This window comes from Schistocerca cancellata, chromosome 7 (genome assembly GCF_023864275.1).
Source record: "Schistocerca cancellata isolate TAMUIC-IGC-003103 chromosome 7, iqSchCanc2.1, whole genome shotgun sequence".
NCBI lineage: Eukaryota > Metazoa > Arthropoda > Insecta > Orthoptera > Acrididae > Schistocerca > Schistocerca cancellata.
The window spans coordinates 288,081,784-288,104,792 of record NC_064632.1 but is presented as its reverse complement, the minus strand read 5'-3'; positions in this window follow the sequence as shown (position 1 = coordinate 288,104,792).

Below are 23,009 nucleotides of genomic sequence, written 5' to 3'. Positions count from 1 at the left end.
TCTTCAGGCTATTCTTTTAAGATGGATGGGGAAGCTGGAGACATGTAGATCTAAATCTGTGTGAGTTGGCTTGCGGTAAACAACTTGTGCAAGAGAGCCGCCGGATCTACGTTGAATTAGATCATCGATGAACGCGAGTTTGTCATCTTTTTCTGTTTCAGTGGTATATTTGATATTTTCACGGATGGAGTTATGAGGTCTAAGAACTTCTTTACCTCTGTGGATCCATGTGGCCAAACGGCAAACGTATCCTTGACATAACGGAAGAAACAGATAAGTTTTAGTTTCACAGATTCCAGTGCTCTCTCATCCAAGTGCTCCATAAACATATTTGCGAGAGAGTTCTGCTCATTGCTGCGCCATTGGTCTGCTCATAGTACTGTCCATTGAAAACAAAGTAAGATGATGTTAGGACATGTCTGAAAGACTGTGTCAGGTCGCTGATTAATGTTATGGAGTCTTCTAAGGGAACACGGGTAAAAAGTGAGACAACATCAAAGCTCACCTTGATGTCAGGCTGTTGCAGCATCAGCTCCTACAGACGACAGAAGAAATCTCCCGAGTTCTGTATGTGGTGTGTACACATTCAGACATGAGGGCTCAGTACACCAGCTTCACCAGAGGGTATGCTGGCGCCCCAACATTGCTCACTATAGGCCCCATGCCTCACTTACACCGCGGAAGTCTCAGATCGTGTACTACCCACCTCTTCAGGAGGGTATGTATCACCTTGTGATAAGGCTAGACAAGCTTTTTGACCAGAAAGGACGTCTGCTCAACTCTTTCGCCTTTTTATTAAGGTGTCGGTATTCACCAAAGTGGTGCTTAAAATCAGCACTTCAGCAGCCAGCGGCATCAAACAAATTCCCAGGAGGCACCTGACAGCGAAAGAACCTCTTTCACTCGACAACACCTCGATGTCAACTCCAGGGAGCTCTTAATACTTCGTCTGCGGATATCCTCTATCCTGTCTGCAGATCCTTGGGGATTGGTCGGTGGAATCACCTGGACGCAGTTGGATTGGTCACATAAGAAATCAACCGGGAGGCTGTTCGCCTAGTTAGGCAGTGCAAGAAGATGCAGCCAACAGACGCGCTGTGAACAATCTGACGAGAAAGCAATTGAATGAAGCTGTAACGGCAATAATGGAGAAAGGGTTGAACTTTGCCTCAGCACCTTTTACTCATGCAACCGTTGAGATTTTGGGCGTGGTGGAACAGACCATCAGAGGAGTACCTAGTGATAGCGCATAGAAAAGTTGTCGCGAAACATGTTGAATTCTCAACAACTCGTATCCACCTCGAAGTAACATATCCAGGGCAGTAACGAAAGCACTTCGTATAGTAGAAAAGACATAGAAATTGTTGTTCTTCCAGCCGATAAGGGCAACGCCACGGTTCTCCTCCAACGCAAAGGCTACGAGCGGGAAATGCTTTGACTCCTGAATCATCCAGCATACTGGAAAATAGCAGCAGATTCAACAAAGAAAGTCCAAAAAAGTACCTCAGCTCTCTTAAAAAAACGGGACACCTGAGACGACGTCGGCAAATCAATCCGCCAGCGCACTCCTGTACCACCCATATTGTGTGGCCTGCCCAAAACACAAAAGTCCAATAGTAAGCAACAATGGGACACTATCATATTCTCTGGCGAAGCACCTGGCTGGTAAACTCAGCCCTTGTGTCGGAAAGTGTAGACACTACAGACGTAGCCCGGGAGATTTCTTCGGTCGGCTGAAGGAGCTGAGGCTGCGGTAGTTTGACATCATGTTGAGCTTTAATGTCGTCTCTCTATTCACTCGGGTTTTCTTAGAAGACTCCATAAAATTAATCAGCGAGATGTTCGGCCCGGAACTGGCACAGCCTTTCAGACAGGTCTTAACATCAACTTAGTTTTCAATTGACAGTACTATGAGCGTATCGATGGCGTAGCAACGGGCAGGCCTCTCTCGCCGGTTATAGCAAATACGTTTATGGATCACTTGGGAGAAAGAGCACTGGAAACTGTGGAACTAAAACCCGTCTGTTTCTTCCCTTATGTCTACGATCCATTAGTCATTTGACCACATGGATCCGCAGAGGTAAAGTAGTTCTTGCAAAACCTGAACACAATCCTTGAAAATATTAAATTTTCCATGGAAACAGAAAAAGTGTAGTGTAGACCATACGGCTCACTGGCCGACAAATTCGGGCGGCCCTACAACGCATAAACACCAAGGAGTCCACGGATTTACGAAAACGCTGAAGATGAAGACAGTTAGAGGACTGATCTCATGCCATGTATTACCCGAAATAGGCAGACTACTGCGAGAAGACGTAATGAAACCAGTTTTCCGCCCTCCGAGCGAAATATAAGCCATGTTACAGGCGGTCGAAGACGATCTGCACCTCAAAAAACCTGGGGTGCACCAAGTCCCTTGTGAATGCGGGAAAACCTGTATTGGTGAAACAATCTGCACTACTGACGATCGCTGCAGAGAACACGAGCGCCACACACGCTTACTGTAGCCCAGCGTGTCGGCAGTAGCAGAACACTACATTGAGAATAGACATTCAGTGTAACATCAGCAAAAGAGAGTCGGCCAACGCTAACTAATTTTGCGATTCCTTTTTTAGAGAAGCTGTTGAATTACGTGTGACGGATAATTTAATAAACGGGGAGACGGCTTTCTAACGAAGTAAGTCATGGGTGCCAGCACCTAGATTAACCAAAAAGAATCGTAGCATCAGCACGCGAGATGAGCGACGCGGGCGGCGACCGGAAGTACCTCATGCTCTTCCCCCCCCCCTCCCGCCTCCAAGGCCATTCCGCCCCACGCAGCCGCACGTCCAGGCCAGAACTCACGACCCTCAGGTACTCAGGTATATATTATAGACCCCTGATTCCATCAGAACCACCTGATGGTGCCGGAAGGGTTGTTCCCCGAAACATCATGGAACTTCGACGATTGCATTCAGCAATAACCCAAAAACCTTGGTAGTATCATATACGCCGGAAACGCCTCAGATCGCAATTTCCGCCTTGTTTGTAGGTTCACTGAACTTTACATATTTACATATTTCGTTTTTTTACTGTTATTGCACCAAACGCATTCCTGACAACTGGCTGATTACTTAAGGCATTTTCGAATGCTCATTAAGTCGCAGTCCATCTTATCATTGAACATGGATTATCAAAGCTGGCCCATATTGATAACTTCAGGTACGGAAGTTACCTAAAAGCTGAGGTCGTCGGCATAGAAATGAAAAACTGACGGAAAAATTGCAACGCCAACAAGGAGTTGTGCGACATAAACGAAAGTTGGTAGTCGTGTTTCTACATGTCAGAGATTATGTCTGTCACAGTATCCCGGCAGTCGCGAAAGAGTGGAGCCGGCAGCGCCACTATGAAGATGCAAATCAGATTTGCTTTAAATAATCGCTGTAACGCTCTTTGGGGACGGGCGTGGTGAGTTTGTTAGTCAAAAATGCCTTTAAAGCTACAAAGACCAAATTATCAACAATTCACTGAGTTTGAATAAGGTCACATAATATTACTAACAAGGAGCTGCATGTTCCTTCTACAATATTGCAGAAAGACTTGCCGGTAATGTGGCCACTGTATATGATATCTAGCAGTGGTGGCCACGAGAATGTACGGTCACAAGAAGTCCGGGTTCCATGTCGTCACGTGGCACTACCGACTGGGAAGACCATCACGCTCAGCCTATTGCTCCGGTGCATCGTACTACATCAGCGGCAACAACCTGAGCAGCAGTTGGCATCACAGTGACACAACGAAATGTTACAAATCGGTTACTTCATGCTCAGCTCCGAGCTAGACGTGCTGTAGCGTGCATTCCACTGATCCCTAACCACCGCCTTTGGCGACGACAGTGGTGTCAAGCTACAGCTCATTGGAATGCATGATGGATGTCTGTCGTGTTTTCTGACGAAAGCTGCTTCTGCGTCGGTGCCAGTGATGGCCATGAGATTATTAGGAAACCAGGTGAGGGGTGATAACCAACCTGTCTGCATGCTGCACACTCTGGACGTACACCTGCAGCTGTTATCTGGAGTGCGATTTCATATGACAGCAGGAGCGCTGTCGTTGTCATCCCACGCACCCTGACTGCTAATTTGTGCGGCCTTCTGGTGATTCGACCTGTTCCGCAGCCATTCATGAATCGCGTTCCAGGCGGTGTTTTCCAACATGATAACCGTCGCCCACATACCGCTGCTGTAATCCAACCTGTTGTGTAGAATGGTGACATATTGCCTTGGCCTGCTCCAGTCCAGGATATATGGGGTATCGTCGTACGACAAACCCAGCGTCGTCCGCAACCAGAATTACCCGTCCCAGTATTGACCCGACAGATGCAACAGGCCTGGAACTATATCGCACAAATTTAGAGCCGGCACTGTACGACATAATGCATACACGTTTGAATGTTTTCGTTCAATAGTGACGCTGTTGTACAGGTTATTAAATCACCAGCATTACATTAACCTTTGATCTTTCAATGTTAATCACCCTCCACGCTGCCCTCCAATACTAAATTGGTGATCCCTCGATGTCTGAGAACATGTCCTACCAACCGACCCCTTCTTCTAGTCAAGTTGTGCCACAAACTTCTGTTCTCCCCACTTCAATTCAATACCTCCTCATTAGTTATGTGATCAACCCATCTAATCTTCAGCATTCTTCTGTAGCACCACATTTCGAAAGCTTCTACTCTCTTCTTGTCTAAGCTATTTATCGTCCACGTTTCACTTCCATACATGGCTACGCTCCATACAAATACTTTGAGAAACGAATTCCTGGCACTTAAATCAATACTCATTGCCAGTCTACATTTTATATCCTCTCTACTTCGACCATCTTCAGTTATTTTGCTCCCAAACTAGCATAACTCCTTTACTACTTTAAGTGTCTAATTTCCTGATCTAATACCCTCAGCATCACCCGACTTAATTCGACTACATTCCACTATCATCGTTTTGTTGATGTCCATCTTATACCCTCCTTTCAAGACACTGTCCATTCCGTTCAACTGCTCTTCCAAGTCCTTTGCTGTCTCTGACAGAATTGCAATGTTGTCGGCGAACCTCAAAGTTTTTATTTCTTCTCCATGGATTTTAATACCTACTTCGAACATTTCTTTTGTTTCCTTTATTGCTTGCTCAATATACAGATTGAATAACATCTGGGATAGGCTACAACCCTGTCTCACTCCCTTCCCAACCACTGCTACCCTTTCATACCCCTCGACTCTTATAACTGCCATCTGCTTTCTGTACAAATTGTAAATAGCCTTTCGATCTATGTATTTTATCCCTGCTAACTTCAGAATTTGAAAGAGAGTATTCCAATCAACATTGTCAAAAGCTTTATCTAAGTCTACAAATGCTAGATACGTAGGTTTGCCTTTCCTTAATCTTTCTTCTAAGGTAAGTCGTAGGGTCAGTATTGCCTCACGTGTTCAAACATTTCTACGGAATCCAAACTGATCTTTCCCGACGTCGGCTTCTATCAGTTTTTCCATTCGTTTGTAAAGAATTCGCGTTAGTATTTTGCAGCTGTGACTTATTAAACTGATAGTTCGGTAATTTTCACATCTGTCAACACCTGCTTTCTTAGGGATTGGGATTGTTATATTCTTCTTGAAGTCTGAGGGTATTACGCCTGTCTCATACATCTTGCTTACCAGATGGTAGAGTTTTGTCAGGACTGGCTCTCCCAAGGTTGTTAGTAGTTCTAATGGAATGTTGTCTAACCCAGGGGCCTTGTTTCGACTCAGGTCTTTCAGTGCTATCTCAAACTCTTCACGCAATATCATATCTCCCATTTCATCTTCATCTACATCCTCTTCCATTTCCATAATATTGTCCTCAAGTACATGGCACTTGTATAGGCCCTCTATATACTCCTTCCACCTTTCTGCTTTCCCTTCTTTGCTTAGAACTGGGTTTCCATCAAAGTTCTTGATATTCATGCAAGTGGTTCTCCTTTCTCCAAAAGTCTCTTTAATTTTCCTGTAGGCAGTATCTATCTTACTCCTAGTGAGATAAGCCTCTACATCCGTACATTTGTCCTCTAGCCATCCCTGCTTAGCCATTTTGCACGTCCTGTCGATCTCATTTTTGAGACTTTTTATATTCCTTTTTGCCTGCTTCGTTTACTGCATTTTTATATTTTCTCCTTTCATCAACTAAATTCAATATTTCTTCTGTTACCCAAGGGTTTCTACTAGCCCACGTCTTTTTACCTATTTGAATCTGTACTACCTTCACTACTTCATCCCTCAGAGCTACCCATTCTTCTACTACTGTATTTCTTTCCCTCATTCCTGTTAATTGTTCCTTTATGCTCTCCCTAAAACTCTGTACAACCTCTGGTTCTTTCAGTTTATCCCGGGCCCATCTCCTTAAATTCCCACCTTATATGTTTCGTAGGCAAATACACTCCTGGAAATTGAAATAAGAACACCGTGAATTCATTGTCCCAGGAAAGGGAAACTATATTGACACATTCCTGGGGTCAGATACATCACATGATCATACTGACAGAACCACAGGCACATAGACACAAGCAACAGAGCATGCACAATGTCGGCACTAGTACAGTGTATATCCACCTTTCGCAGCAATGCAGGCTGCTATTCTCCCATGGCGACGATTGTAGAGATGCTGGATGTAGTCCTGTGGAACGGCTTGCCATGCCATTTCCACCTGGCGCCTCAGTTGGACCAGCGTTCGTGCTGGACGTGCAGACCGCGTGAGACGACGCTTCATCCAGTCCCAAACATGCTCAATGGGGGACAGATCCGGAGATCTTGCTGGCCAGGGTAGTTGACTTACACCTTCTAGAGCACGTTGGGTGGCACGGGATACATGCGGACGTGCATTGTCCTGTTGGAAAAGCAAGTTCCCTTGCCGGTCTAGGAATGGTAGAATGATGGGTTCGATGACGGTTTGGATGTACCGTGCACTATTAAGTGTCCCCTCGATGACCACCAGTGGTGTAGGAGATCGCTTTCCACACCATGATGCCGGGTGTTGGCCCTGTGTGCCTCGGTCGTATGCAGTCCTGATTGTGGCGCTCACCTGCACGGCGCCAAATACGCATACGACCATCATTGGCACCAAGGCAGAAGCGACTCTCATCGCTGAAGACGACACGTCTCCATTCGTCCCTCCATTCACGCCTGTCGCGACACCACTGGAGGCGGGCTGCACGATGTTGGGGCGTGAGCGGAAGACGGCCTAACGGTGTGCGGGACCGTAGCCCAGCTTCATGGAGACGGTTGCGAATGGTCCTCGGCGATACCCCAGGAGCAACAGTGTCCCTAATTTGCTGGGAAGTGGCGGTGCGGTCCCCTACGGCACTGCGTAGGATCCTACGGTCTTGGCGTGCATCCGTGCGTCGCTGCGGTCCGGTCCCAGGTCGACGGGCACGTGCACCTTCCGCCGACCACTGGCGACAACATCGATGTACTGTGGAGACCTCACGCCCCACGTGTTGAGCAATTCGGCGGTACGTCCACCCAGCCTCCCGCATGCCCACTATACGCCCTCGCTCAAAGTCCGTCAACTGCACATACGGTTCACGTCCACGCTGTCGCGGCATGCTACCAGTGTTAAAGACTGCGATGGAGCTCCGTATGCCACGGCAAACTGGCTGACACTGACGGCGGCGGTGCACAAATGCTGCGCAGCTAGCGCCATTCGACGGCCAACACCGCGGTTCCTGGTGTGTCCGCTGTGCCGTGCGTGTGATCATTGCTTGTACAGCCCTCTCGCAGTGTCCGGAGCGAGTATGGTGGGTCTGACACACCGGTGTCAATGTGTTATTTTTTCCATTTCCAGGAGTGTATATTCCAAAAATGTCATTAGTCCGCGGTAATGACTTTTCGATATTGCACGTTTTGGGCAGCGTATTTATAGCAGGATACAGCTGACGACATTTCATAAACGTGCTAGGAAAACAAAAGGAGCCTAGGACTGAACCCTGTGACATTCATGAGAGAACGTTCTTCCGGCAGGAATCTATCATTCCCACAAAAGACGAAGTGAATATGTGCGAGAGAATAAACACATGAGGGTGCTTGCGAAAGGCTGCATCACACTGAATGGTAACTGGCAGATAGATCCCAGTCGCTGCAGCCGCCACATATGACAGCCGCGTCTGCGGAGCTGCAGGTAGCCGTGAGGCCGACCCCGTCGTCAGGAGGTCCGCGGCAGCACTCGGGCCACGCCGGTGGTCCTTATCGATGGCGCGCGCCGCCGTCCGATCGGCGCCCTCTGTCAGTGTCGGCGCCAGCCTCCCACCCTCTCCCCTCCCCCCTCCCTCCGCCGCCAACGCAGTCGGCCAGCCTTCCTCCCCCTGCCAGCCGTACACTGCCGCCCCCGCTGGCCATCGGTCACGCCGCGTCCCAAAATAATCTGCAGCGCCACCCGATACTTTCCGCTAGCGCAACGCTACAGAGCGTCCTCGTCACGAAACCTGCAGTTTTTCGTTCACTCGTAGCTGCGCATTCCTGTGCGACCAGAAAAAATACTGCGCTGGGCTGTTGTCACTTAAGCTCGTCACGTCTCTAAATAAGATTATTATCTGTCTATCGAAATTAATTTACATTCACTCGCTGTTGTGAGCATAGTTAGTAACATACCAAAGCATTGTACCAGTCTCCCCCACAATGGAGCCTGAAGGTGCATGCACAGGGTGATACAAAAGACTTAAATATGTACAGAGACAAGACATAAGTGGAATATGGTGTCACACACCATGGAATATCAAAGAGAATGCTCAAATAAGGAAGACTGCTTTGCGTGATCCTACAGATTCTCGACGCAATGTATATAAGTCTCAAAGTGAGAAAACCGTGGAACATCAAAGAGAATGCTCAAATAACGAAGACTGCTTTGCGCGATCCTACAGATTCTCGACGCAATGTATATATATAAGGTCCACTCACAGTGACCGGGCCTAATATCTCACGAAATAAGCATCAAACGAAGAAACTACAAAGAACGAAACTCGTCTAGCTTGAAGGGGGGAACCTGATGGCTCTATGGTTGGCCCGCTACATGGAGCTGCCATAGGTAAAACGGATATCAACTGCGTTTTTGTAAATAGGAACCCCGTTTTTTATTACATATTCGTGTAGTACGTAAAGAAATATGAATGTTTTAATTGGACCACTTTTTTCGCTTTGTGATAGATGGCGCTGTAATAGTCACAGACGTATAAGTACGTGGTATCACGTAACATTCCGCCAGTGCGGACGGTATTTGCTTCGTGATACATTATCCGTGTTAAAATGGACCGTTTACCAATTGCGGAAAAGGTCGATATCGTGTTGATGTATGGCTATTGTGATCAAAATGCCCAACGGGCGTGTGCTATGTATGCTGCTCGGTATCATAGACCACATCATCCAAGTGTCCGGACCGTTCGCCGGATAGTTACGTTATTTAAGAAAACAGGAAGTGTTCGGCCACATGTGAAACGTCAACCACGACCTGCAACAAATGATGATGCTTAAGTAGGTGTTTCAGCTGCTGTCGCGGCTAATTCGCACATCAATAGCAGACAAATTGCGCGAATATCGGGACTTTCAAAAACGTCGGTGTTAACAATGCTACATCAACATCGATTGCACCGTTACCCTATTCCTATGCACCAGGAATTGCATGGTGACGACTCTGAACGTCGTGTTCAGTTCTTCCACTGGCTAGAAGAGAAATTACGGGACGAGACAGATTTTTTGCACGCGTTCTATTTAGCGACGAAGCGTCATTCACCAACAGCGGTAACGTAAACCGGCATTGTATGTACTATTGGGCAACGAAAAATTCACGATGGCTGCGACAAGTGGAACATCAGTGACTTGGCGGGTTGATGTATGGTGCGGCATTATGGGAGGAAGGATAATTGTCCCCCATTTTATCGTTGGCAATCTAAATGGTGCAATGTATGCTGATTTCCTACGTAATGTTCGACCGATGTTACTACAAGATGTTTCACTGCATGACAGAATGGCGCTGTACTTCCAACATGATAGATATCCGACACATAGCTCGCGTCGGTTTAAGCGGTATTGAATAGTATATTTCATCACAGGTGGATTGGTCATCGAAGCGCCATACCATGGCCCGCACGTTCACCATATCTGACGACCCCGGATTTCTTTCTGTGGGGAAATTTGAAGGATATTTGCCATCGTGATCGACCGACAACTCCTGACAACATGCGTCAGCGCATTGTCAATATATGTGCGAACGTTACGGAAGGCGAACTACTCGCTGTTGAGAGGAATGTCGTTATACGTATTGCCAAATGCATTGAGGTTGACGGACATAATTTTGAGCATTTATTGCATTAATGTGGTATTTACATGTAACCACGCTGTAAAAGCATGGGCTCTCAGGAATGATAAGTTCACAAATGTACACGTATCATATTGGAACAACCGAAATAAAATGTTCAAACGTACCTACGTCCTGTATTTTAATTTAAAAAAAACCTACGTGTTAGCAATTGTTCGTCTAAAATTGTGAGTCATATGTTTGCTACTATTACAGCGTCATCTATCACAAAGCGAAATAAGTAGTCCAACTAAAACATTCATATTTCTTTACGTACTACACGAATATGTAATAAAAATGGGGTTTCCCATTTAAAAAAAAAACGCAGTTGATATCCGTTTGACCTATGGCAGCGCCATCTAGCGGGCCAACCATAGCGCCATCTGGTTTCCTCTTTCAAGCTACACAAGTTTCGTTCTTTGTTGTTCTGTGTTACAATTGGCCATTCCCCTCCCGTATGGCTGGAGTTGTTTACTAAAACCATTGTTCATTTGTGGTAGATGGTGCCGTAATTGACAAATATGGAGTGTAAATTTTCTCATTTTGTGAGTACTGATCGATATGTTTTGTTTGCTAAAAAGCATTTAGTAGCGTGAATCGCATAAAATATTTCTTTAGCTGAGACAACTGGTTTCAACAGTGTTTGCTGTCATCTTCAGGTCCTAAAAATCTTTTTTTTTTTATGAAACTCGTTCATTTCACGTTGAACCTCACGCCAAATTGTCAAGTGGATATAAATCAAAACTTCTATAATAAATTGATTTTTTTCCCGCTTGAAAATATGCCGTGAGGTTTGACGTAAAGTGAACCTGTTTCGTAACAAAATATTTTTAAGATCTGAGGATTACAACAATGTTTGTCGAGACTGTTGTTTTCAATAACGAAATATTTTTATGCGATATCGACTGTTGAACGTTTTTAAGCAAATACTAAATGTGCCTGTTTTTGCTCTTAAGGATCGAAGCATTTGATTCTGTATCTTATTTACGATGTAAATGTAGACCGTTCTATCCTGACAGTTTACATTTATGTTCGAAATTTACTTGAGTGTTGCAAATTTGTTTGCACACTGCAATATGGTTAGCCCTTTCAATAACTGGTTAGAAATTATGTTTAGCGTGAATCAGGAGCAATGACGTGGATGTAATAGTTTTCTGTTCCCATCGGGAACCTTATCTTACACGATTGGCGTGCTTGAATTCACGGAGTCCCATTGCCTATAACCAGTGAGTCCACTTACCTATCACCACTGAGGTGCTACATTTCGGTGAGTATCCATGACAGGCATACCTGTCACTATCACATTAGAACATTTTACTTTATTCCAACGGATGTGGCTTGTATTCCGCCGGTACCCGCGTAGCGTCAGCACAAGAGATGTGGTGGTGTGATGGAAACAGACACCGAAATTACGTCACGCTGATGACGGGGATTGAGGGGGGCCACAGAAATCAAGCATTCCGATGGGAAGAGGACTGGTCACAATCAACCCCTTCGGGAACAGGAAACTACGTTACCATACAAGTAGATTATATGCCACAAATGTCAATGTATAGACCTATTATCTTTACTGTAGAATCACATTTGCAACGCTCAAGTGACGTTTGGGCATCAGTTAAAAAATAAAGGTGTACATTTACATTATAAGTGAAATGCGAATCAATTGCATTGGTTCTTAATTCCAAAAATAGGCTTTCTTGATATTTGCAGACTACAGCACCTCCTACCACGAATGGAAAACACGCTTTGAGTAATCAGTACGTACATTTGGCGAACAATCCGAATATGCAATGAAAAGGTGGTGGAGGAGCTCTCTACTTGGAAACACAAAGTTGATCCCGTCCACGCAAGGGAGGTGGGTAGGAGATGGCCAGTTGGAGCACAGACAGATGTTCCCTTTATTAACTAAACTTTTCACCTATAACATTTTTCCTGTACCTTCCGTCGTTTTCAAGACATTTATATGTCTCAGGTTACAACCATCACACTTTATATGGTATCAGACATACGGGTTTCGATTCGATTTTGCTGCTGTATAGGAAAATTGAAATGCATGAAGTTCAATACATCATTATACTAGAAAATTTAGCATCACAACAGTATGAAGAAGGACCACACAAACCTTCACTGCAACGAGTACATTCCTTCGATATCCTTCTCTAGCAAGTTAATATCATTTTGTCCTCACACTGTCACAAGAGTTATTGTAAAATGAATGACACGTCTTTATCTTTAGAGTACACAAGGCAAAATTTAAGTTCTCTTACACACAAAATAGCAATGGGTTACAAATACGGGGGGATACTCCGTTATAGTTTGGCAGTCACCAGCACAATATTTTCGTAGGGGTCATCAAGTGCCACGTCTTCGGAGTGTTGCGAACACAGCGGCCCACCAGATGGAACAAATGTAACGACTCATTCTGCAGGGTTTACTCTAGGCCCGATTGGGTTTCCAAGGTGGAAACTTTTCTCTACCGTCAAACCTACACAGGCACAGCTCATATCACGAGCCTACTGTCGGAAGTGAGGAACTCATTCCACTGCAGAGTGAAGATTCATTCGGGGAAGTATTACTCTCACGCATAGTGTGTTGACAAGAGGAAAAGATAACGTTTCTCACCAGGTCATAACAGAAATGCACTTAAAAATCTGGATAAATTCTCGAAACGAGCCATGATAAGCATGAAAAAATAAGTAAATGGAGCAGTGTTCCATTATTTAATCTATTAACCCTAGCATTACCAACGGGGGTCCCGTAGGCCCACTGACTCAGTTTTTCTATGTTGTATCCACACCCTTTGATATATGAACTTCAAAGCAAAGGTAATTGTTCGTTATTGAATGTACTATTGAGTCATTACAGAATTTCGGAATAAAAATGTAATTAAAATTCATTTACTTGATTTAATTCTCTGTGGGCCTTAGAAGCCCAGCCGTTGGTAATAGCAAGGAAAGATTTACGAGGTTGAGTCTCTCGTTTCAAATTCTTACCATGAAACGAATTTTGGCATTGTTGCCTTCAGACATATTATTATGAAGCGGACCATTGTTATTTTCAGTGTTTCTGCTGCTGTTGAACCAGCAACATGAGTAGACATCGTTTACGTGATAGTTCCATTGAAAGAGTGCTAGAAGAAGTTTTGAACGAATCAGATTTAGAGGAAAGTGAAGTGGATGATGATGTGGAAGAAATTAGAACTGATTCATCGTCTGAGAATGAAGATGAGGTTGAAGCCAATCCACCAGATGATAATGATACGGAATGTGATAAATTCATTGCAAAAAGTGGACGAGAGTATATTACGAAGCCATCTCGACAATATCGGCGTTCTGTACAAAATATAGTGCGAGAAAGAATGGGGCTAGGACAACAAGGAAGAATTGCGTCTCCGAAAGAGGCTATAGAGCTCTTTTTTACACCTCAAATTATGAATCTAATAAAACTACACTCAAATGAAGAGGCTTCTCGACTAGGTATTCAGCACACAGATGAAGATGAGTTATTTTGTTATATAGGACTCTTGCTAATCATGGGTTCAAATCATGACAATAAGATACCTGTCCAAGATTTATGGTCTTTGCTTCAGGGCCGACAAGTGTACTATGGATCAATGAGTCGGACCCGATTTTTCGAATTGACTAAAATATTGAGGTTTGATGATAAGAACACAAGAGAAATTCGTCGCCAGACTGACAAGTTTGCTCCAATGAGGGAAATTTTTGAAAGCTTCAATTCTTCACTTCCATTGTATTTCATTCCTGGTCTACATACAACAGTGGATGAGATGTTGTCTTTGTTCCGTGGTCGCTGTCCATTCAAGGTGTTTCTAAAAGAAAAACCTGAAAAATACGGCATTCTAATTCGAATGCTGTCTGATTCTGAGACTAGATATGTGATCAGCATGGACATCTATACGGGCAAGTCAGGAAATACACAGCATTCAAATGGACCGATGGAAATTGTAAAGAGACTAATAAAACCTATTGAAAAATCAGGCCGTAATGTTACCACAGATCGGTACTATACTTCAGTGGAGCTTGCTGAGACTCTATGGAATGATTTTCACCTCACACTTGTTGGCACCCTACAGTCTAACAGACGACACATACCTGAAGAGCTGAAGACTACAACTGGCCGCAGTTTACACTCTTCCATCTTTGCTTATACTGACCCTCAGACACAGAGGCCACCAGTTACTCTTGCATCAACGCTAGTCCGCGAGAAGCCAAAACGACTGCTGTTGATGCTTTCAACTTATCACTCAGAAGGGGTGTTGAATGAAGACTCAAAAAAGACTAACATAAATCTTTTTTATAATTCTACAAAGGGAGGCGTGGACACCATAGACCAGATGGCAAGATACTACAGCACAAAGAGAGGAACAAGAATATGGCCTTTGTCCCTCTTCTACACACTCATTGACATAGCAGCAATAAATGCATATTCACTCTTCCTCCTCAACTTTCCGAATTGGAAAAAGAATTTGCTAAACCGCAGAAGAGTTTTTATCACTAACTTACGTCTCGAACTAATAAGATCTCAAGTAGATAAACGGGCACAAACTTTGTATGGACTTCAGAAGCCAGTAATAATGGCAATGGAAAGCATCACACAACGGAAGCTCAGCTGCTCTGTAGAACCACCATCCTCAACAGCAGAACCAGGAACACGTGCCACCTATGCTGCCAAGAAGCTGCATCTAAAAAGATCAAGTACAGCAAGCTGGGAAAGTCAACTGTTACCTGCTCTCAGTGCCACAAACACGTCTGTGGGAAACACTGCAGGAAGACAGTGTTGTGTGAAAAATGCGTTGCAGAATGAGACAGTAAATTTTGTTTGCTTCATGTAGTGTATCGAATTAAAAAAGTCGTTTTTATAAGAAAACACTATTTTGAAACATTATTCCAAAAAATATATAAACTGAATCTCGTGATTTGTTCATTTTATTCCTATTATAATAACATCTTTTATTATCCAGTATACAAAAACAATGTCTAAGCATTTTGACTTGTTATTAGAGGTATCAGAAGTAAATAAACTTGATTTATGATAAAATAAATTGTGGTATTCTTTATGGGCCTTTGAGGCCCCCCCGTTGGTATTACATGTAACAAAAAATACGTTGGTAATGCTAGGGTTAATGACACAGTTGCTTGCTTTCCAAAGACGTCGATTGTGATAAACGAAATTAAGTCACGTCGTGTTATTGCTAACGTCAACTCAGTGGGTAGCTCACATCTTAACTTAGCCGGATATCTTCCTTTCCCACAAGCTGCCATCGTGGATCTGAACCGTATACAGTCCTAACACCAGTGAGTTTAAGACTGTAATCAATCTGCTGGCACATGGAATCACTCGCGTACAAAATCAGTTAACTCCCACTTTCGTCACCAAATGCACAAATTTATGTCGCTGGAGCTCAGAGTTGTCACAAAACCTAAATTTCTTCACGGTGTATCTTTATACAGTTGTTGTAATCTTTAGCCCAAATACTGAATATATACTCTCCTCTGCGTTAGTGTTTCCTTTAGAAGTTTCTTCACATTCACATAAGTACTGCATACGTTATCCGTTAGAACTCGAGTTTGCCTTGAAGACTCGGTAACTCTTTACACATTTTACACCTCGCTCTTTCGTCCGTTAGTGAACTAACGTATTAATTGATGGTTTCGAATGTATCTTGTCAACCTATACTTTATTTTATATTGTGAAATATTTGTATTTCCTCCCGAATTTCCTGCAGTAACTCTTCATTTGTTACCCATTCTACACACATAACGTTTAACTATATCCATTTATAATACATTTCAATCGCTTCTACTCTTTCCAACCCTCTACCGCTTGTCGTCCTCATTTCATTTCAGAATACGTCTGTAATCCGGATACACGATTTCGGAACACATTTCCTCAAATTTTAATTAATATTTTATCTTGACTCATCGTTCTTTCCTTATGAGATTACTGCCAAGTTGCTGTTTACACCATCTTCACCTCTATAGTTATAGCTCACTATGTTGCTCAAGTAGCCATACTCGTCTAGTGTTCTCATTTTTTAATCCTATTACCTGGCGTAACATGATTGGACGTCGCCAGCTCTGTTTCACTTCTGTTTCTGTTGATCACGTAACTGTTTCCAAAACAACCAGCCATTCCATTCACGTGATCTAAGACGGTTGCCGGCTCCTATAAATTAGTGTTTTCGGAAGACATCACTGATTTTATTCCTTCTTCTTGGAGTTTAATTTCTTTTCAAATTTCCCCTTAGTTCCGTATAGGTTTAACAACCAACGGAACTAGCTATAGTACTGTGTTGTTCGTTTCTCGACAACTTATCGTTATTTAATGTCATTCGACTCTTCAGTCGTTTCTGAACAAGTTGTAGATAACTTCTTACTCCCTTTTACACATACAGAATTCTTGCCGCACACTCAGAAAGTTTGTCTGCATCTAGTCCATCGTCTATGGTCTGGACTGCTCGACTGCTCTTTATCTTACTAGAACTTCTTTTTTACACAGTCTACTCTATTGACTATTGATTCCCTCACCCATACGTCAAACGTTAAACCGACCTTCACTCGTATAGTCATATTTACCATACACTTCATCTCTTTCATTCTTTCTTCTCCCCCCCTCCAAAAAGTCACTCTCTCTCTCTCTCTCTCTCTCTCGGGCTCCCTCTCCCTCCCTCTCTCTCTCTCTCTCTCTCTCTCTCTCTCCCTATCTCTCGTTTTTCTGTGTGTACCAGCACGAGTATCAAATACGTTCGCTTCCATATAGGAACAGAGCTATGAAATTTGCATTTATTATCATTAAAGAACGAGCTATCATATGCAGTTCGGTAAAATACGTGCGAGCACAGAATAGATATGGCTTACCCGTGGATCCCGCGCGTACAGTACATTATGCAGATCTCGCAATTTAATTGGAAAATTAATTATTTAGCGTACAGGACTACACCGGCGCGTGTGCATTGCACCATTATAATAACAAACTGCCCGCTGTAGCTGGATATTTGTGAACGAAAATAAAAGGAACCTGAATTATCTCTAGCAGTGAGCTCACGGATTTGTCTCGCTTGTCTCGGTATATTTTGTTTCATTATGTGATACCGCCTTTTGGTTACCGCAGCTTCCCTCGTACGTGAATCATACCAGCCAAAGCGCGATTATATCAGGTAGTACTTGCTCCATATGCAGAGTAACTATGATCTCATTCACAAAAATTTTCCACAGCCGTTGTTACTTTGAGTAACACTTTTCCGTACACGAACTTCCTCGATAAAGGCCACTTCAAAAGTAATCGGAACATTGAACTGTATAATATGACGGCAAAGTAAATTAATGTAGCTACTTGTTTTTATTTACGCACTGTTGCAATTTTGGAGCAGCAAAAAATACTGAAGTTGAACTAAGTAAAGCCGATAGAAGCACCCCTTTCAGCAGCAGCTTAGAATAAGGACACTGGAGGATTACGCGTTCTAAATGATTACCGCTTACAGGAAGATGCTTAGAAGTACACGCATTTTCCTCATGAGTCAGTCCAGCTTAGAACCGTTTAACTCCTTGTATGCTCGAGTACTGTGATCTGTTCCGAAATCAAAACTTTCCTCTGTAAGGATCAACACGAATTCCGCAGATAGCGGTGGTGTCAGATCATAATTAGTAGCAGTAACGCCCGTGTCTTCCTGCGTCTGTGTTGCCAGTGGAAAATAGCGTTTTCTAATGCATAACACAGGGCTCCATTTAATATTCTTTATTTCTACCGGCTTCGGTACTATACCACCATCTCGGTATCGATATTAACTATAACAAAGCAAAACAACTACAGAAAAAAATTGGAAAATAGATCATTTGCTTATAGGCTCTATATGAGTGAAACGAAAAGATTAACATTATTTTTGAATGAAAACAGACTCGTTTGCAAAATTGTATTATTAGTAGCAACTGCGAGTTTCTCGTCCTGTAAGGCTTCATCAGATTATCTGTGGAACGATCACTTGCTTAGTAAAAACAAGAATTTTTATGATGTAATGATGCCGAGTATAAGATCTCTGCCATGACATTGCTTACTTCCATATTTCGACAACATAACTTTTGTTCATTCTCTCTTCTGTGCCACTGCCTGTTTTTGTCTGAGCACATGCTCTTTTGTTTCTGGTTCAAAATGGTTCAAATGGCTGTGAGCACTATGGGACTTAACATCTATGGTCATCAGTCCCCTAGAACTTAGAACTACTTAAACCTAACTAACCTAAGGTCAGCACACAACACCCAGCCATCACGAGGCAGAGAAAATCCCTGACCCCGCCGGGAATAGAACCCGTGAACCCGGGCGTGGGAAGCGAGAACGCTACCGCACGACCACGAAATGCGGGCTTTTGTTTCTGGGATTATTGTGCAAATCAAGATTTCTTACACTTTTCTTATTCTACTTATGATGTCACAGATAATATGCATTCATCGAGGGTATTTATTAATCTAGTTACTATTTTTTCGTTTCGGTATGGCTTTATTAAAATCTCTCTAGGACCCTTTTAGAAACTGCTGCAGTCTGAAAATTAACATTTTGGCTCTACAGTCAACCGAATTTCGTGACACGCAGATCGTGCAGGTTGTCTTTTTGGCCAAGTCTTAAGATTCCCTTATGCATCTACCTATGTCTGTATTGCTATTGTGAGATTTCTTGGATATGGAATTTTGTGTGTATTTTTAACTGTTATTATTAAGTTTCCGTTAGTTATTTACAGTTTTGTAACTGCAATGTGATTTGTTTTCTCTTTAATGTGGTATCGCACATATTTCAATAAGTTTTAAATTGTTGGCTTTAAGCACTTCAGTCAGTGTAGGCTGTTAGGCATGGGTACTTCCGCCATCTAGCCTATTCCCGTGGTGCCACCCCAGCTTCACAGTTTTGTTGCCCTTCTGGACGGGTCTGCTTAGCCGATCTTTTTCTGTTCTACATCCAAATATTGTACGCGTGGCTCTGTGTTGTGTACACCATGCTGAGACTACTTTGGTACACGTAACGCACCGAACTGGTGTAGTATTTTATCTGTCTTAGATTTCCTCCACCGTCCACTTTCTCAGTTAGTTTTACTTTCAACTTTTACTTCCAGTTCGAGTTCTTTATGAATTTCATAAGTCATTTGAAGACCGCATGTTGTTCTATTGTCTCCAAATCATCTGATGATAATTTATAAGGGCGAAACACATAACTATTGTTAATACAGTTTTGCAACTGAGACTGTTTTCATTCAAAAATATATATAACTGGTTGCAGCGTGAGACAGACAAAATGGAGGGGAATCAGAGTTAGTTAGCTTAATATTACATGTAATAATTTCTGACACGGCAAACGGGATATCACGTATAACATTTCGCAATTGTAACTATACAGAAACGCAATCCGGGCTTTAACACAGAAAAGTGTGTGACGAATTACAACAGCAGATAACAGCTAATAGTCATGCGGTATACGCATGTTACACAATAGCAAAGGTGACGGATACAAAAGCTGAATGAAGCAGAGACATTACTCAGGTTACTTTACATACACCATTTCACAGTTTCCTTTGACATATACAACTACACAATAAAGAATGTGACAATGAAATTTTGTGTCAACTTTAAAAATTGTGGTTGTGCAAGGACAGTACGTTGTAAAATGTAAATGATAATTTGTAACATCTCGTGATTATGTGCATGGACATCTTTTCTCGTCCCTGCGTTCGGCAGTAACAAGAAGGGATCTTTTTCATTACCAGTACATAAAGAAACTCTAAACTCTCCTCGAGTTTCATTATCAGTTATCATTTGGGCGGTGGGAGGGGAGGGGTGGGTATGGCGTAGTGGGGGCGTTCCAGGCTGTGATAGGCCTTACACCATTTCTTTATTTCATAGGCCAAAAAAAAAGAAGAAAAATGTCATCCACGGCATGTGCAAGGGAGACACTGAATTTTTAACAAATGAAAAAATTTATATCCTGATCTGTTTAGACTGACATGTCAATGGATCTATGTAACACTAAATCGGATGTTATTTGGTGCGGACGTGCGGTGAGTAATTAATTTATTCATGGTCACTAAACACAAATACCATTGTACAATGCAGGTGTCTGTCTATTAGATGTGGAGTGACTCAGGTCGACACTAAATTCCATAACAAATCTTTAGTATATTACACGAAATCATTTCCAGCTGACAAGATGAATAGCGGTGAACAGAAACATTATGTAACTTTGCTCCACTACACATAAACAAATATTTGGTTTGAAATGCATAGGATTAAACACTAAAAATAAGGTACCAAATTGTGTACAAGAGTCAGCAGGAGTGCTTCTTAATGAACAAAAGGTCTTACTTCTAACACGAGAGGATCATACAAATAGGCAAAGAGGGAAAACCCGTGTTCAATGACTTCAGTAAAATTAACTGCATTCATTTCACGTGCTTAAAGTTATGGATGCAGATTCGCAGATACGAGTCACTTCTGATTAAAAAAAAAAAAACGCTAATCTAAAGGCACAAGTCTGCTCCAGGTAGCGTCAAGTACCTAACAAAGGTGGGACTTCACTCTACCCAACGCATCGTTTCGATTACTTAGTGAGGTGAAGAACAGAGAATCACTAAAAGACACACGTTGGGCACCTCATTCAAGAAAGCCGACAAGTCCTCTCTGCCGTTGGAATTTCGATAAGACATCCTCTTGATGAACACTACATACTCTTAATCACATTATGTGATTTGCTGGAAAATAAGTTCACATATAACTAATCGCTGGTAGACTGGTACATTGTAGCAAACTCATTTGAAAACACATCGTGGAACCAACTCCTGAACGCGAGATTGAAAATTATTCACGAAAATTACTAATCAGCATACGTAAAATATAAATGATGTAATAATGATTGTACACAGGTTAATAACGAATGTGTTGGTATCTCCAAGTCTGACAATGGCATAACGTACACAAGTCAGACTGACTTGATCTAAGCCATGCTCTAAAAGAACGTCCCTACTCACTGAGATCTCGATGCAGAGTGTCGTTCTAATGGATTCTAGAAAGCCTCCCCAGGCTCCCCGACGTGAATTCTTTAGGGAGTGAGAGGACAACTGCTAATTCCCGAAAATTACAGAGGGACGTCAGGCACTAGGCCAACTGTCAGGATGCCAGAAAAAGCGTGGGACTTCATTACACGATCTCACCCGAAAAAATTTTTAAAACGTCAATCGGACTTCAACTTTCTAAAGTACCCTCTTTCTCGTTTCGACTTGGTTGATTGCGAGACATTTCTGTTTTTTTAAGAAAGATGGTAAAGTGCTCCTTTATCGATTAACTCATGTCTCGAAGCGGAGTTCGAAATAATGATCGTTCCCAGGATTAAACACGTACAAAGAAAGGAAACTGCCCTAACTTGAAACTATCCATCGATATTCCTTTCTCATGTAGTCCACTCAAGCAGGACTTGACATCGGAAAGGAACTGGGTGCTGTTATCAATACAGGAACCAAAAACAAAACACGAAGTTCCACAGAATTCTTCCATCGAGTTTTGGCATGTGATCTACTTATAACACAGACAGTCAAGGAAGTGATTCCAAAGCGCGAAACGAGAAATCCAAAATCTATGAATTTGAATGCGCAAGACGTACGTCGTTCTTTACTCTAATGTATGAATATAATAGGATTTCTTATGCGTCTACAAAAATTCATAATTGTAAAAGATGTCAATTTCAAAATCACTTTCGTCGTTTTACTAAGAAAGATCAAACTGGTTTCCTTCTTTCTCATTCAGCACTGACTAACAGCGGTGCAAGTAAAGACCTAAGAAGAAACAATGTAGCTAGTTTTTGCCCCATTTGGGCTGACGATTGAATGTAATAACAAACTGGCAATAGCGTAAATGCAATGAAAACACGAAATAAAAACAAAAACATGAAATTATTGACCACATATGGACCAGAGTCATTTGAAGGATAATTACACCTAAGAAACAATCCAAACTGACGAAATATGCAAGGAAGATGCAGAACAATATTGCTAGTTTCATCTAATTGATGTGAATACGCCATGTGTGTGTAGTGTCCTATCAGGTTTGTTTTGTGTCACTGATAAGCAGCTTGTTGATATAACTTTAAATGACTACTATTATTTACAGATAAAAGCAATTCAGTATGGACATACAGGATTAAATATTACCCTGTAATAGCAAATCAAATAATGCCAGATAGTAAATTACCGCGTGACAGAAAAGTCAGTATAAATTTGAAAACTGAATAAATCACGGAATAAGGTAGATATAGAGGTACAAATTGACACACATGCTTCGAGTGACATGGGGTTTTATTATAACCGAAAAATACCAAAGTTCAAAAAAATGTCCGACAGATGGCGCATCATCTGATCAGAATAGCAATAATTACCATAACTAAGTAAGACAAAGCAAAGACGATGTTCTTTACAGGAAATGCTCAATATGTCCGCCATCATTCCTCAACAATAGCTGTAGTCGAGATATAATGTTGTGAACAGCACTGTAAAGCATGTCCAGAGTTATGGTGAGGCTTTAGCGTCGGATGTAGTCTTTCAGCGTCCCTAGAGTTGTCAGTCGATCACGATACACTTGCGACTTCAGGTAACCCCAAAGCCAATAATCGCAC